Source organism: Helianthus annuus, chromosome 14 (genome assembly GCF_002127325.2).
Source record: "Helianthus annuus cultivar XRQ/B chromosome 14, HanXRQr2.0-SUNRISE, whole genome shotgun sequence".
Taxonomy (NCBI): Eukaryota; Viridiplantae; Streptophyta; class Magnoliopsida; order Asterales; family Asteraceae; genus Helianthus; species Helianthus annuus.
Genome location: NC_035446.2, coordinates 171,822,906 through 171,835,237, shown reverse-complemented (window position 1 = coordinate 171,835,237; position 12,332 = coordinate 171,822,906).

Below are 12,332 nucleotides of genomic sequence, written 5' to 3'. Positions count from 1 at the left end.
CAATCTTTGGGCACGCGTTTGAACTTCAGTACGGCTTACCATCCACAGACGGACGGTCAAAGTGAGCGTACTATCCAGACGTTAGAAGACATGCTTCGTGCATGTGCAATCGATTTAGGCGGTAACTGGGATAAGAATCTACCCCTGATCGAATTCTCCTACAATAATAGCTACCACACCAGCATAAAGGCTGCGCCTTTCGAGGCATTATACGGTAGGAAATGCAGATCGCCTGTTTGTTGGGCGGAAGTAGGAGAGGTCCAATTATCGGGACCAGAGATAGTTTTTCAGACAACGGACAAGATTGTCCAGATCCGGGAACGTCTCAAGGCTGCCCGCGATAGGCAAAAGAGCTACGCTGATCCGAAGCGTAAGGATTTTCACTTCGAAGTGGGTGAAAAGGTATTGCTTAAGGTGTCACCCTGGAAAGGGGTGATGCGTTTCGGTAAGAAAGGCAAGCTGAGTCCGAGATACATAGGACCTTTTGAGGTCATTGAACGTGTCGGGTCAGTTGCCTATAAGTTGAACTTGCCTGAAGAGCTCAATGGAATTCACAATGTGTTCCACATCTGCAATCTCAAAAAGTGCTTCGCCGATGAATCATTGGTGATTCCACACACAGATGTGCATATAGATGAGAGCTTAAAGTTTATAGAAAAACCTTTGTCGATTGAGGATCAACAGGTGAAGAAGCTTCGAAGAAAGCACGTACCGATTGTAAAAGTCAAATGGGATGCTCGTAGAGGTCCCGAATATACGTGGGAAGTCGAAGCCACAATGAAAGAAAAATACCCCTATTTATTTGAGTAAATCTCGGGTCGAGATTTATTTTAAGGGGGTGAGGATGTAACACCTCGAAATTTTGTGTCCAATAATGTGTTAACACGTGTCGTTTGTTTACACGTGGCATTGATATTAAATAAAGGACTAATATTGACAAACCTTGAAAGTATATAAATTCGAGGGTTATAAATGTCAAACAAGGGTAAATATATTGTGTAGTAACCCTAAATGGTGCTTGTACCTTCAAACGAATAAATCATGGATCGTACGGAAGCGAAACGCGGAAGAAAGTGAGTGATTACAAGCTACAGGGGTTAACTGTGTCAACATGTTTAATTATACCTCTGAGTGACCCTTTAACGCTCCCGAGGCCTTGTAACAGTATTATACGCTCACAAGAACATATTGTATAAATTCCGCGAAGTTCCGTTTTAAAACGAGAAAGTTATAATCGAATTCGTATAAGAAGGGTTAAAAGCGTCAATAATGAAAGTTAAGGCTTTCTGAATAATTAATAAACAAACTGGGGATTTAATAACGCGGGTAAATAACACGAGGTCCTTAGTTGTAATTAACCGAGGGCCAAACCGCAAAGTTATCCCTTCAAACCCGAAAGGTCAGGTAAATCATTACGAAAGATTTCGTTATTAATTATCAGGATTTCGTAATCATTACAAAAGATTTTAAAAACCTGAAATTTTAACCTCTCGCGACCCGCGTAAGGATTAGGCTTAAGTTGAGGCGGGCCGCGAGCCACCTCTTTTACTCGCCTGATATTTGAATCTCAGGCGACCCGCATTAAACATGCATGGAACTCCCATGCGGGCCGCGTGGGACGCCCAGATGCAGAATGTTTGGACAGACTTGCCTTTTGAACTTGTGAACGATCATTTGGACAATTAGTGCAGCATGGGTGCCCCCTACACAACCCATAACCCTCTAGGACACATGCCAACCATCCATGATCAGTTGTAGGGTGTTGTGTGATGATCTTGGACCTTGACTTTGGCTATAAATAGCATACTTGTGTTCATAACTTTCATCACAACACAACAACACTTCTCTGGTCATTCTAAAGGCTCTCAAGTGTTCCTCATTGCTCTCTAAACAAGTCCTAACTTCTGTAAGTTCATAAGATCCTTTGTAGTTCAATTTATGCTTAGAAAATCACTAGAAACCAAACTGTCGTAAATACGGTTTGACTTTAAAATAAATCCGAGATGGTTCAGTCTTATGACGAATCAAAGGTAGTTATGAGTTGGTATTAATGTGGGTAATAAACCCCTAAAAGGGTTCCCTCTGATCACCATTCTAACTATGTCAAATGTCGAGTCAAACGTGCACTTAAAAAGTCAACAGAAAGCTATTTTGCCGTTTTATACATAATCTGTAATGTATATGTTATGGAACCTGTTTTGACACTCATAAAACATGATATTAAGTATATAAACTTGTTTACGCTCGTTTGAATCGACCGTTTGCTATATTGACCCGGTTCGGAGCCGAATGTCGCAAAAGTTTGACTTTTGCTTTGACTTCAGTTCTGACCCGTTTTAGTGAGGTATAGATATGCCTTAGGACCCTCTTAGGACCAGGTTACATGAAGGTATAGACCTCTGTGATCGGTTAATGATTTGTCCGAGTCTTTTGCGCATTTCCGTTAGTCGCCTAAAAGTTGACCATAACGGCCTTTTAAAAATAAAACGAGTATTTCGGACACGTGAACGGACCATAACCTTGCTTACTAAATTATAAGCATGTCCTTAAAGTTTCACGTCAATCCGAGGTCTAGAATGAGAGTTATGCTAAATAGCGCGATTAAAATAAACTTTTGTAATAAAAGGCGCAATTAGCATAACACCTATCTAAGCCAAGATTTCGTCACCAAAACTTTTACCCACTGTTATAAAATAATATTTTGGGAATTTTAGAGATTTTTAATAATTTTTACCTTGCTCATAACCTGCGGTTATGGCTACGGTTCGGTAAAGACCGAATATGCCCTTTTCGGCCAAAACTTGAGTTCTACAAGGTCTTTTGACCCGATTCCAGTTGCTACTGATTTTAAATAATAAATAAAGTATTTTAGACTTTATAAACTGTTCGGGAAACTCAGATTCCCTGAAGAACTCGAAAAGCCCTTTAAAAGTCTTTAAAATGACCGAAAAGCCCCTACGGGGCATAATATTAACTTAAACTCGTTACGGGCATCACGGGAGGTATCCTACTGATACCACAACCTCTTCAAGGCATATTGACCTAGGAAATAAGCGTAGGACTCTCATGGTTAACCGTTTCGCCTATTGCGCGCACGGTTCGGCTTATGAAACTAGTTTTCATAAATTAGCCGATACGGCTCAAATTATATTATTTGGACCCCAAAATCCAGAGTGTGAACCTTAGACCTATATAAAACAAGTCTCTGAACTTGTTGGGTCAGAATCACACTCCATTCTCGGTTTTCGCTTTTTCGCGCGATTAAACCGTATTCACATATCGGAACCAACCGGTCTAGGCTACGGCCATTATAAAGACTCATTAGGATTCTAAGAGGTTAATTAAAACCTTCGTTCCAGATTAGGAGCCCAGTAAAAGCTATCGGTGATTTCATCAAATTAAGGAAATATACTTGCAAAGGTAAATACTTTAACTTATTTCCCCTATACGGGCTTGGGTTACGGTATGTTAATACCGCTTGATTGAGCATTATATTTTTCCATCGCTTAGGTGGTTAATTAAATAGTATGATCGGCTCATTTAAACAGTTTTGTTTCTTAAAAGCCTTTGGGGGGTTTAATGACCGTTGTCCCGGATATCCTTGGCATCATTTTACGAAATGGCCACGACCATCGACATCCCCGTGTAGGCGTACACCCGGTATATATTGTCGACATTAAATTAAAAGACGTAGCCGTTGGTTTTTATACTACGGTTTTACGCAATGTGGTGTGTCTATAAATCTTTAACCCGGCACAACCCGAGCTACTGAACGCATAAAAGAACATGTAATACGTTCACAAGATTTTATTATGATTTTCCCAAGTTATAAAAAAGTTTGTGCCTTGTGCATTCAAATCAATTTTAATAAACATTTTCAAATGTGTCAGTTGAACGTATTTACCAGTGTAAACTGACGTATTTTTCCCCAAAAGATTAAGTGCAGGTACTATACGAAATTGGCTGGTAGTAGCTTCCTAAGCATCACGAATAGTCTCGCAAACTCGATGCCGAATCTGAATGAACAATATTTTATTATTTTGATCCGATGTAGATACATTCGACTTCTGTAATACATTTGATATTACAACCAGAGGTTGAAGTATATATTTATCTTTAAAGCTTCCGCTGTGCATTTATATAATTGTGTGGTTTGACTATATTGTTGCCAACATCGTCACGGTAATCCCCCACCGGGCCCACCGGTGATACACGTGGAAATCGGGGTGTGACATAACCTAATTTGGATCTACACAAGCTTCAACATAATTTCTAGGTTCAGTTGACTTATTCAACCCATAAACAAAACAGAAGTTATCACACGAAAGTTTAGAGTAGTTTACAACTCTTTCTAAACAATACTTAACTTTACCTTCAACAGCATAATCATCTAACCGTTTAGGTAAAACAGAATTCCTAGTAGACCTTCTAACAGAAACACTCGGAGCTTGTGATGATGACATCCCCTTAGATAGATTATCATGATCACATCCTACCGAATCATGCTCAACCTTTCCTAAACAGGGACTCAATTCACTAGATTGCTGATCATTGGTTTTCTCAGGACTCTCACTAGATTCCTGTTGACTAGAACAACCTTGTTCAGCCCTATCTATAGTGACCTCAGATTCCCTGTTTGGTTGCTGAGGTTCACAAGACTTCAGATTACTACAATGATTAACCTCTTTTTCATCATCAGGATCATCCAACCCCCTAGAGTGTATAAAATCCAATTGTTTCCACATAATGTTCAACTTATGGTAATATTCAGCAACTGACAAGACATTTTGAGAAAAGGAATTAATCTTTTGATATAAATCAAACACTACAGACCCATCTACTTTATCATAAGTATCTCTCAACTCTTTCCAAACCTCAGCAGCAGATTTGGAATATACATAACCCAAATAAAGCTCTTCAGAAACTTAATTTAAAATCCAAGTTAAAACAACCGAATTGCATCTTTCCCATTGTGTACCAAGAATTTCATTATTATCAGGTTTAAAAAAAGTTCCATCAATAAAACTAGTTTTATTTTTAACCCTCAAAGCCAAACTCATTGCATTAGCCTATACAGTATAATTTTCAGTTCCTTTAAGCTTTATATTCACCACAGTCAAACTTGTAGAATCACTAGCATGCAAATACAAAGGATTATTTGGTTCTCGTTTACTTATTAAAGTTTCACCCAACAAGTTCATAAGATCTGCCATTATTAACTCAGTCACACACAATAGACAAATAGATATCAGTCAAAGTTCTACAACCAAAAAAAGACACCCTACACTGCAATGGTGCCTACCCAGGCCTTTGCACGGGGCTGTATGCTAGACAAACTGAACCAACAAAAAAAGACTAAAACAACAAACTTATTAACAGAATACACACAAACAAGTAGCCAAACAATATCACAAGATAACAGCAACAAATCTGTCAAAATTATAACAAACCCTAATGCAACAGACTGAACCCTGTCTGTATCCCAAAACAACAAACCGGCCCAACTAGTCCGGTAAGGGTGTAAGGGGCATTCCTCTAAGGGGGGAGTGACCTCTCTTACACACACCCAATCAGCACGCGCCACGTCAACTCCCCCCACACCCTCAATTTGATGGCGGCACTCCTCTCTTGGGGGACTTGCTTTTTTTGTTTTTTTTTTTTTATAAAAAAATATTTTTATAAAAGTAAAACATAATTTAAATAAAATAAAACTAAATAAAAATAAAAAAACCACATTTCATTAAATTAAAAACAAATTTTAGGGTCCTTTTAAAAGTAATAAAAAACTTGAGTGTTTTTTTAAACTAAAAACAAAAGTTTAGAGTTATTTTTGAAAAAAAAATTTCTCTTTCTCCAACCTCCTCCTTCTTCTTCTTTCTCCAACCTAATTCTTCACCTGCAAGATCCTCTCTTCTTCTTCTTCATCTCTTCTTCTTCATTTTTTCACCTGAATTCTTCATTTCTTCACCTGAAAAAACAAGGAAAAACAAAAACAAAAAAAAAGAAAAACTTGAAATCTCACGCTATGAATACCCACCGAGCCACCCTCCCCGCTTATGCTCCCCGAGGGGTCGGCGGCGGTGTTCCCGCTCGGGGACTCGCCTCACCGAACCCCTCCCCGCAAAGTGCCTCGTTCACCCTAACACGATACCTAAAATGCAAGACAAAAAAAAAGAAAAAAGTAATAACAAGGAACGATCTCACCGAGACAGCAAACCCTAGCAAGGGTTTCTCCAGTTCCGAAAAGAATTTTACAACCTTCAAGGGTTGAACCCTAAACAGAACAACAGCTTCCTTAAGTGTTCCTCTCCGAAGACACCAAAAATGGAATCGGCAAACCAAAGGTTCACCACGACTCTGCAGACCTTCAAGAAATCACCACATCCTGAATCAGCAAACCCAGGCTCACCAAGACTCCAGTATTGCTTAGATCTAACCAGATCTATTTGATTAACCACCGAGAACAATCCGATAACCAGATCCCCAAATCAAGAACCCTAGATCCGAACAACCGGACTCAAGACAAACAGCGAAAACGAATAACCAGAACGATCAGGGCTCTGATACCATGTGAAAAGACATGAAATCAAAGACAAAAACTCTTATTAAGAACTTGAATATTTACAAGTTACTGAAACAATCTCGAACAGAAAGATCTCACACACTCTTACACTCCTAACACACACAGATCATCAACTTGATGTTCTGTTATACACCTTGACTCACAAAACGAGATCTAAACACTAGATCTTTACAGCCGAAGAGAACAAGATAAACCCTAGGAGAGAGAGTTAAACAATACAGAGAATTCTAGAACAAATGATTGATTTTTCACAACAGATGCATGAAGAGTTTACTTGTATGAACAATAACTAAGTCGGTCAATAAGTAAAGCCCGGTCCAGCCGAGTAGTCTACATGTAAAGCCCGACATCTAATCCAGAGTCCAGCAGCGTAGCCCATGTCCAGTAGTCTTCAAGCTCGTTAATACATGTCACACTAACAACATATTAAAAACATATTAAATCAAATGTATAATAAAAATAATAAAAGTGAAATGTAAAGCGTTATATATTTTCAAGAGTAAATCACGAGGACTCGGGTAGTGAGATTTTCAAATTAGGACGCAATTTGATCCCGCCACTAACCCATAGAGACACATATTACACTTTATCCAAACACAAATGTACCTCATGCATAAAAGGTTATACGCTGGTTACACTAAGGTTATACAGAGTGTCCATATTTGCAAAGTAATATAAATTCAATAGTAAATATATTCTTTTCCTTTAACAAGTTAATTACTTCAAAACTATTTCAATTCCAAAATATTATTTCCTTCACCTTTTTTATAATCTTAAGTGTAAAAAATACAAAAGGTAATATTTGTGTTTTTTTTATCTTTGCAATTTAATATCTGGCTGCTTAATATTTCTGTTTTTGTGTTAATATTTCTGTCATTGTCTTTTGTAACATGTGCTTGGGTCGAGTATTGGTTTTATCATATGAGAAGCTGGGCTGCTGGGCTTGTTGATGAGAAGCTGGGCTGGGCTTGTTGATGGACTTTTAAGGCAGTCGCATAACAGGGCTCATTCACAGAGATAATAAAACAATATATTCAGATATTTTGGCGATGGTTTTCAATCATTCAAGAAGTGTGTCCAGAGTCTTCCTTTCTCTCTTCTCTCTAGGCGAATTAGGGTTTCATTTACTTTGATTCTCGTTCAAAGGTTGTAGAATAAATCTGTGTAGTTCGTATGAGAGATTATCGTATTGATAATCTCTGAGTGCTGAGAGTGTGTTTGGTAGATTGTTCATTGTCTTCTTGTATCTACAATCGTGTAACAGAGTATATCTTTGGGTTAATAAACTTAGGGCTGGATATTCTTGTTGATTGTTTGTGATACCTGTTATTGTTCACATGGTATCAGAGCCACAAACGGCTCTTTGGTTTATCGGTGCATATCTGTCTCCGATTGTGTTTCCGCTGTGGGATCTTTGATCAATTTTGGTTTCTTCTTGGTGAATCTGGGTAGTATTCGTGCTGCTGGTTCCGGGTTCTTGAAGATCTTCTGTCTTGGAGTGCGTGCTGGTCAAGATACTGAAAACCCTAGATCTAGGGTTTGGGGATTTGTCTGCGTCTTGGTGAACTATTCGTTTGCCGACATCAGATCTGATAGCTGAGAAAGTATTGGGAAGTTGCCGTTCTGTTTTAAGTTCAACCCTAAGTGAAGGTTGTAAAACTTAGAACACGAACCGGAGAAACCCTTGCTAGGGTTTGCTATTTGGTGAGATCGTTTCTTGCTTTACTTTCTTTGTTCTTTAATTTTTCTGCATTTAGGCATTTTTGTTGCCGGGGTAGTGTGGACCGGTTTGATTGATTGGGATACAGGAAGGGTACATCCTGTTGCATTTGGGCATTCTTATTTGCTGTTCACTGTCTATTACTTGTTTTGCTGTTATATTGTCTGTAACTTGTTTTGTTGTTATTTCTGGCTGTGTAGAGTGGGTTTAGGTCTAAAGGCTCCCTTGATAAGACTTGCAGAGGCACCTTTGAGTGATGAACCTCTGATCTGGTCCTGTCAAGGTTTCGCCGTAGTTGCTTACTGGTGTTATAGTTGTGACAGATTTGTGCTTTTGTTGATACTTCCTATTTTTTCGTTGTTGCTTGTTAGCTTCTGGTTTTGTGTTTACAATGGTTGATGGTCCCGTTGTCACAAGTGGTGGTTCTGGTCCTAGTGATCCACCACCTGAGACACTTGTGAGTAAACTAGACGCAAGTGACCCTTTGTACTTGCATCCGTCTGACTCTAGTAATTTGACGATTGTGTCTGTGAAATTAAAAGGATCTGAAAATTACATGATTTGGTCTAATGCAATGCAGTTAGCATTACAGGTTAAAAATAATTGGGGCATCCATCTGATCATGCTATAAAAGTCTTTAAAAATAAGTTGAACTTAGGAATGTCAGATTCTATGCTCCCTTGTGAGGTTTGTCAAAGAGCCAAACAACACAGGGAACCTTTTCCTTTGAGTAATCACAAGTCTAGAAGTTTAGGGGAACTTGTACACTTAGATGTATTGGGTCCTTACAAGGTTGCTAGTAGGGAATGGCATAGGTTCTTCCTAATAATTGTTGATGATTACTCAAGGGCTGTGTGGGTGTGTTTAATGAAAACCAAACATGAGGTTTTTGAAAATGTTGTTGATTTTGTAAATGTGGTTAAAACTCAGTTTAAAAGAAATATTAAATGTTTTCGAAGTGGTAACGGAACTGAGTTTATAAATACCCAAAGGAACTTATTTTGTAGACAAAGAGGTATACTTCATCAAACTACTTGTACGTACACACCCCAACAGAATGGAATAGTCGAAGGAAGCATAGACATTTGTTGAATGTTGCTAGAGCATTATTATTCCAAAGTTTTTTACCTATTAGGTTTTGGTCTGAATGTGTATTAACCGCTGCTTATTTGATTAATAGGACTCCGTCTTCGGTGCTAGGTGGTAGAACTCCCTCTGAGTTGGTGTATGGTTTGAACCTTTCCTAAATCACTTAAAGTTGTTTGGCTGTTTGTGTTTCTCTACTGTGTTAAATGATAGTGATAAACTCAGCAGTCGTGCTGAGAAATGTGTTTTCATTGGGTACTCCAATGAGAAAAAGGGTTATAAAATGTACAGTTTAGACAATAAAACTGTATTTTATTCCAGAGATGTTAAGTTTTTTGAAACAGTGTTTCCGTTTAAAGATAGAAATGTTTTTCAGCAAGATAATGAAGATGTTTTTAGTGATATAAACAATTTGAATTTTTTTGACACATATGAGAACACAGAAGCACAACAACTTAAAACTCCCAATGATGAAGGAAAGGAACCAAATGAGATGGGGACACATGAATCGTCTGATTTAGATGATAAGGATACTGATACTGTTGGCAGGGCTTCTAATAAGCAGCCCAGTGTGAGGGAACATGTATCTAATAGGAATGATCCTGTGATACCCATTTCTGAAGAACAAAATATTTCTGAGGGAAATACGAGTGAGGAATTAGGTAACCAAAGCCAACTCAGGAGATCTGTGAGGAGTTCTACATTACCTAGAAATCTTAGTGACTTCATAGTTGAAGGTAAAGTCAAATATGGGTTAGAAGTAGTAAACTACTCAAATTTGTCATTAGAACATAAGTGTTTTGTTTCAGTTCTAGATAAAAGCTATGAGCCAAAGAATTTTAGTGAGGCTTGTGATGATCCCAATTGGATATCTGCCATGAATGAAGAGATTGAAGCTCTTCGTCGGAATGATGCCTGGGATCTTGTGGACCTGCCTCCTGGTAGGTCTGTAGTAGGTTGTAAGTGGATCTTTAAAATCAAATACAAGTCCACTGGTGAAATAGAAAGATATAAGGCCAGACTAGTGGCTAAAGGTTATAGCCAGAAACAAGGGATAGATTTTGATGAAATGTTTTCACCAGTTGTTAAACTGGTTACAGTTAGATGTATAGAGTAAGGTTGACATACAAAAAGCCTTATCATACATAACGTAGGAGACAATGGTAACCGTTGGATCAGGGGTATAATCACGCATGGGACCACATAATCACACATGGGACCACATAATCATGCATGGGACCACATAATCACGCATGAGACTATAATCACGCACCTTCTATGATAATAACGCACGTTATATTTTTTGTCATGTATGTTAATGTAGGTTAAGCCCTGATGTACATTATACTTTCTCTATATATCTATTGCTGTTGAACGTGGTTGGAATTTGTTTCAACTAGATGTCAATAATGCTTTCCTTTATGGTCAATTACATGAAGATGTGTATCTGGCTTTACCTGATGGTTATTTTTCTAAAGATGAAAAAAGGGTATGTAAACTTAAAAAATCACTATACGACTTAAAACAAGCGCCTAGAATGTGGAATCAAAAACTGGTAAATGTGTTGTGTGAATTAGGATTTATTCAAAGTAAATGTGATTACTCTTTGTTTTACCAAGTTGGTCAAGGTGTTGTTTATTTGCTTGTATATGTTGATGATATCGTAATTACTGGTAATTCGCATAAGGAAATAGAGCTTGTTAAACAATGGCTTAAAACCAAGTTTTTTTATTAAAGATTTGGGAGAGTTAAAATATTTCCTTGGAATAGAAGTGATTAAGTCTGAAAAAGGAGCCTATTTGTCACAACAGAAATATTGTTTAGAGTTATTGGCTGAGTATGGCATGAGTGCATGCAAACCAGTAAATAATCCAATTGAACAGAATAGTGTAGCTACTGAGTTGTGCAAAAATAACAGTGATGTTGTGGATAGTATAACAGGGTATCAAAAACTAGTGGGCAAGCTAATTTATCTTGCACATACTAGGCCAGACATATCATACACTGTTCATTTTTTGAGTCAATACATGCATTGTCCGTCTCAGGGTCATTTAAAGATAGCTTTCAGGCTGTTGCGATATTTAAAACGGTCTCCTGGAAAAGGAGTGTTGTTCAGTAAGGGCTCATCTTTTGACTTAGTTGCTTATGCAGACTCAGACTGGGCAAAATGTCTTGAGTCTAGAAGGTCTGTTACTGGTTTTTGTATTTTTTTGGGAAATTCGTTAGTTTCTTGGAAAAGTAAGAAGCAGGCTACTGTTTCTAGATCATCAGCCGAGGCTGAATACAGGTCTATGTGTGCAGCAGCGTGTGAGGTTGTGTGGCTAAGAAATCTGCTACTTGAGTTAAATGTATCAGTTAAGTTGCCAGTTCAGTTGTATTGTGATAACAATGCTGCTTTGTCCATAGCAGTTAATCCGGTATTTCATGATCGCACTAAACATTTTGAAATCGATTTGTTTTTCTTGAGAGAATTAATTTCAAAAGGTGTTATAAGTGTTGGAGGAGTTCAGTCAGCCGATCAGCTAGCGAATTTGTTGATAAAAGGACTTCTAGTTGGACAGCATATTGAATTGTGTTCAAAAATGCATCTGGTTGATTTTTTTTGGATATTAAATTGAGGCGGGGTGTAAAAAATACAAAAGGTAATATTTGTGTTTTTTTTATCTTTGCAATTTAATATCTAGCTGCTTAATATTTATGTTTTTGTTTTATTATTTCTGTCATTGTCTTTTGCAACATGTGCTTGGGTCGAGTATTGGTTTTATCATATGAGAAGCTGGGCTGCTGGGCTTGTTGATGAGAAGCTGGGCTGGGCTTGTTGATGGACTTTTAAGACAGTCGCATAACAGGGCTCATTCACAGAGATAATAATAAAACAATATATTCAGATATTTTGGCGATGGTTTTCAATCATTCAAGAAGTGTGTCCAGAGTCTTCCTTTC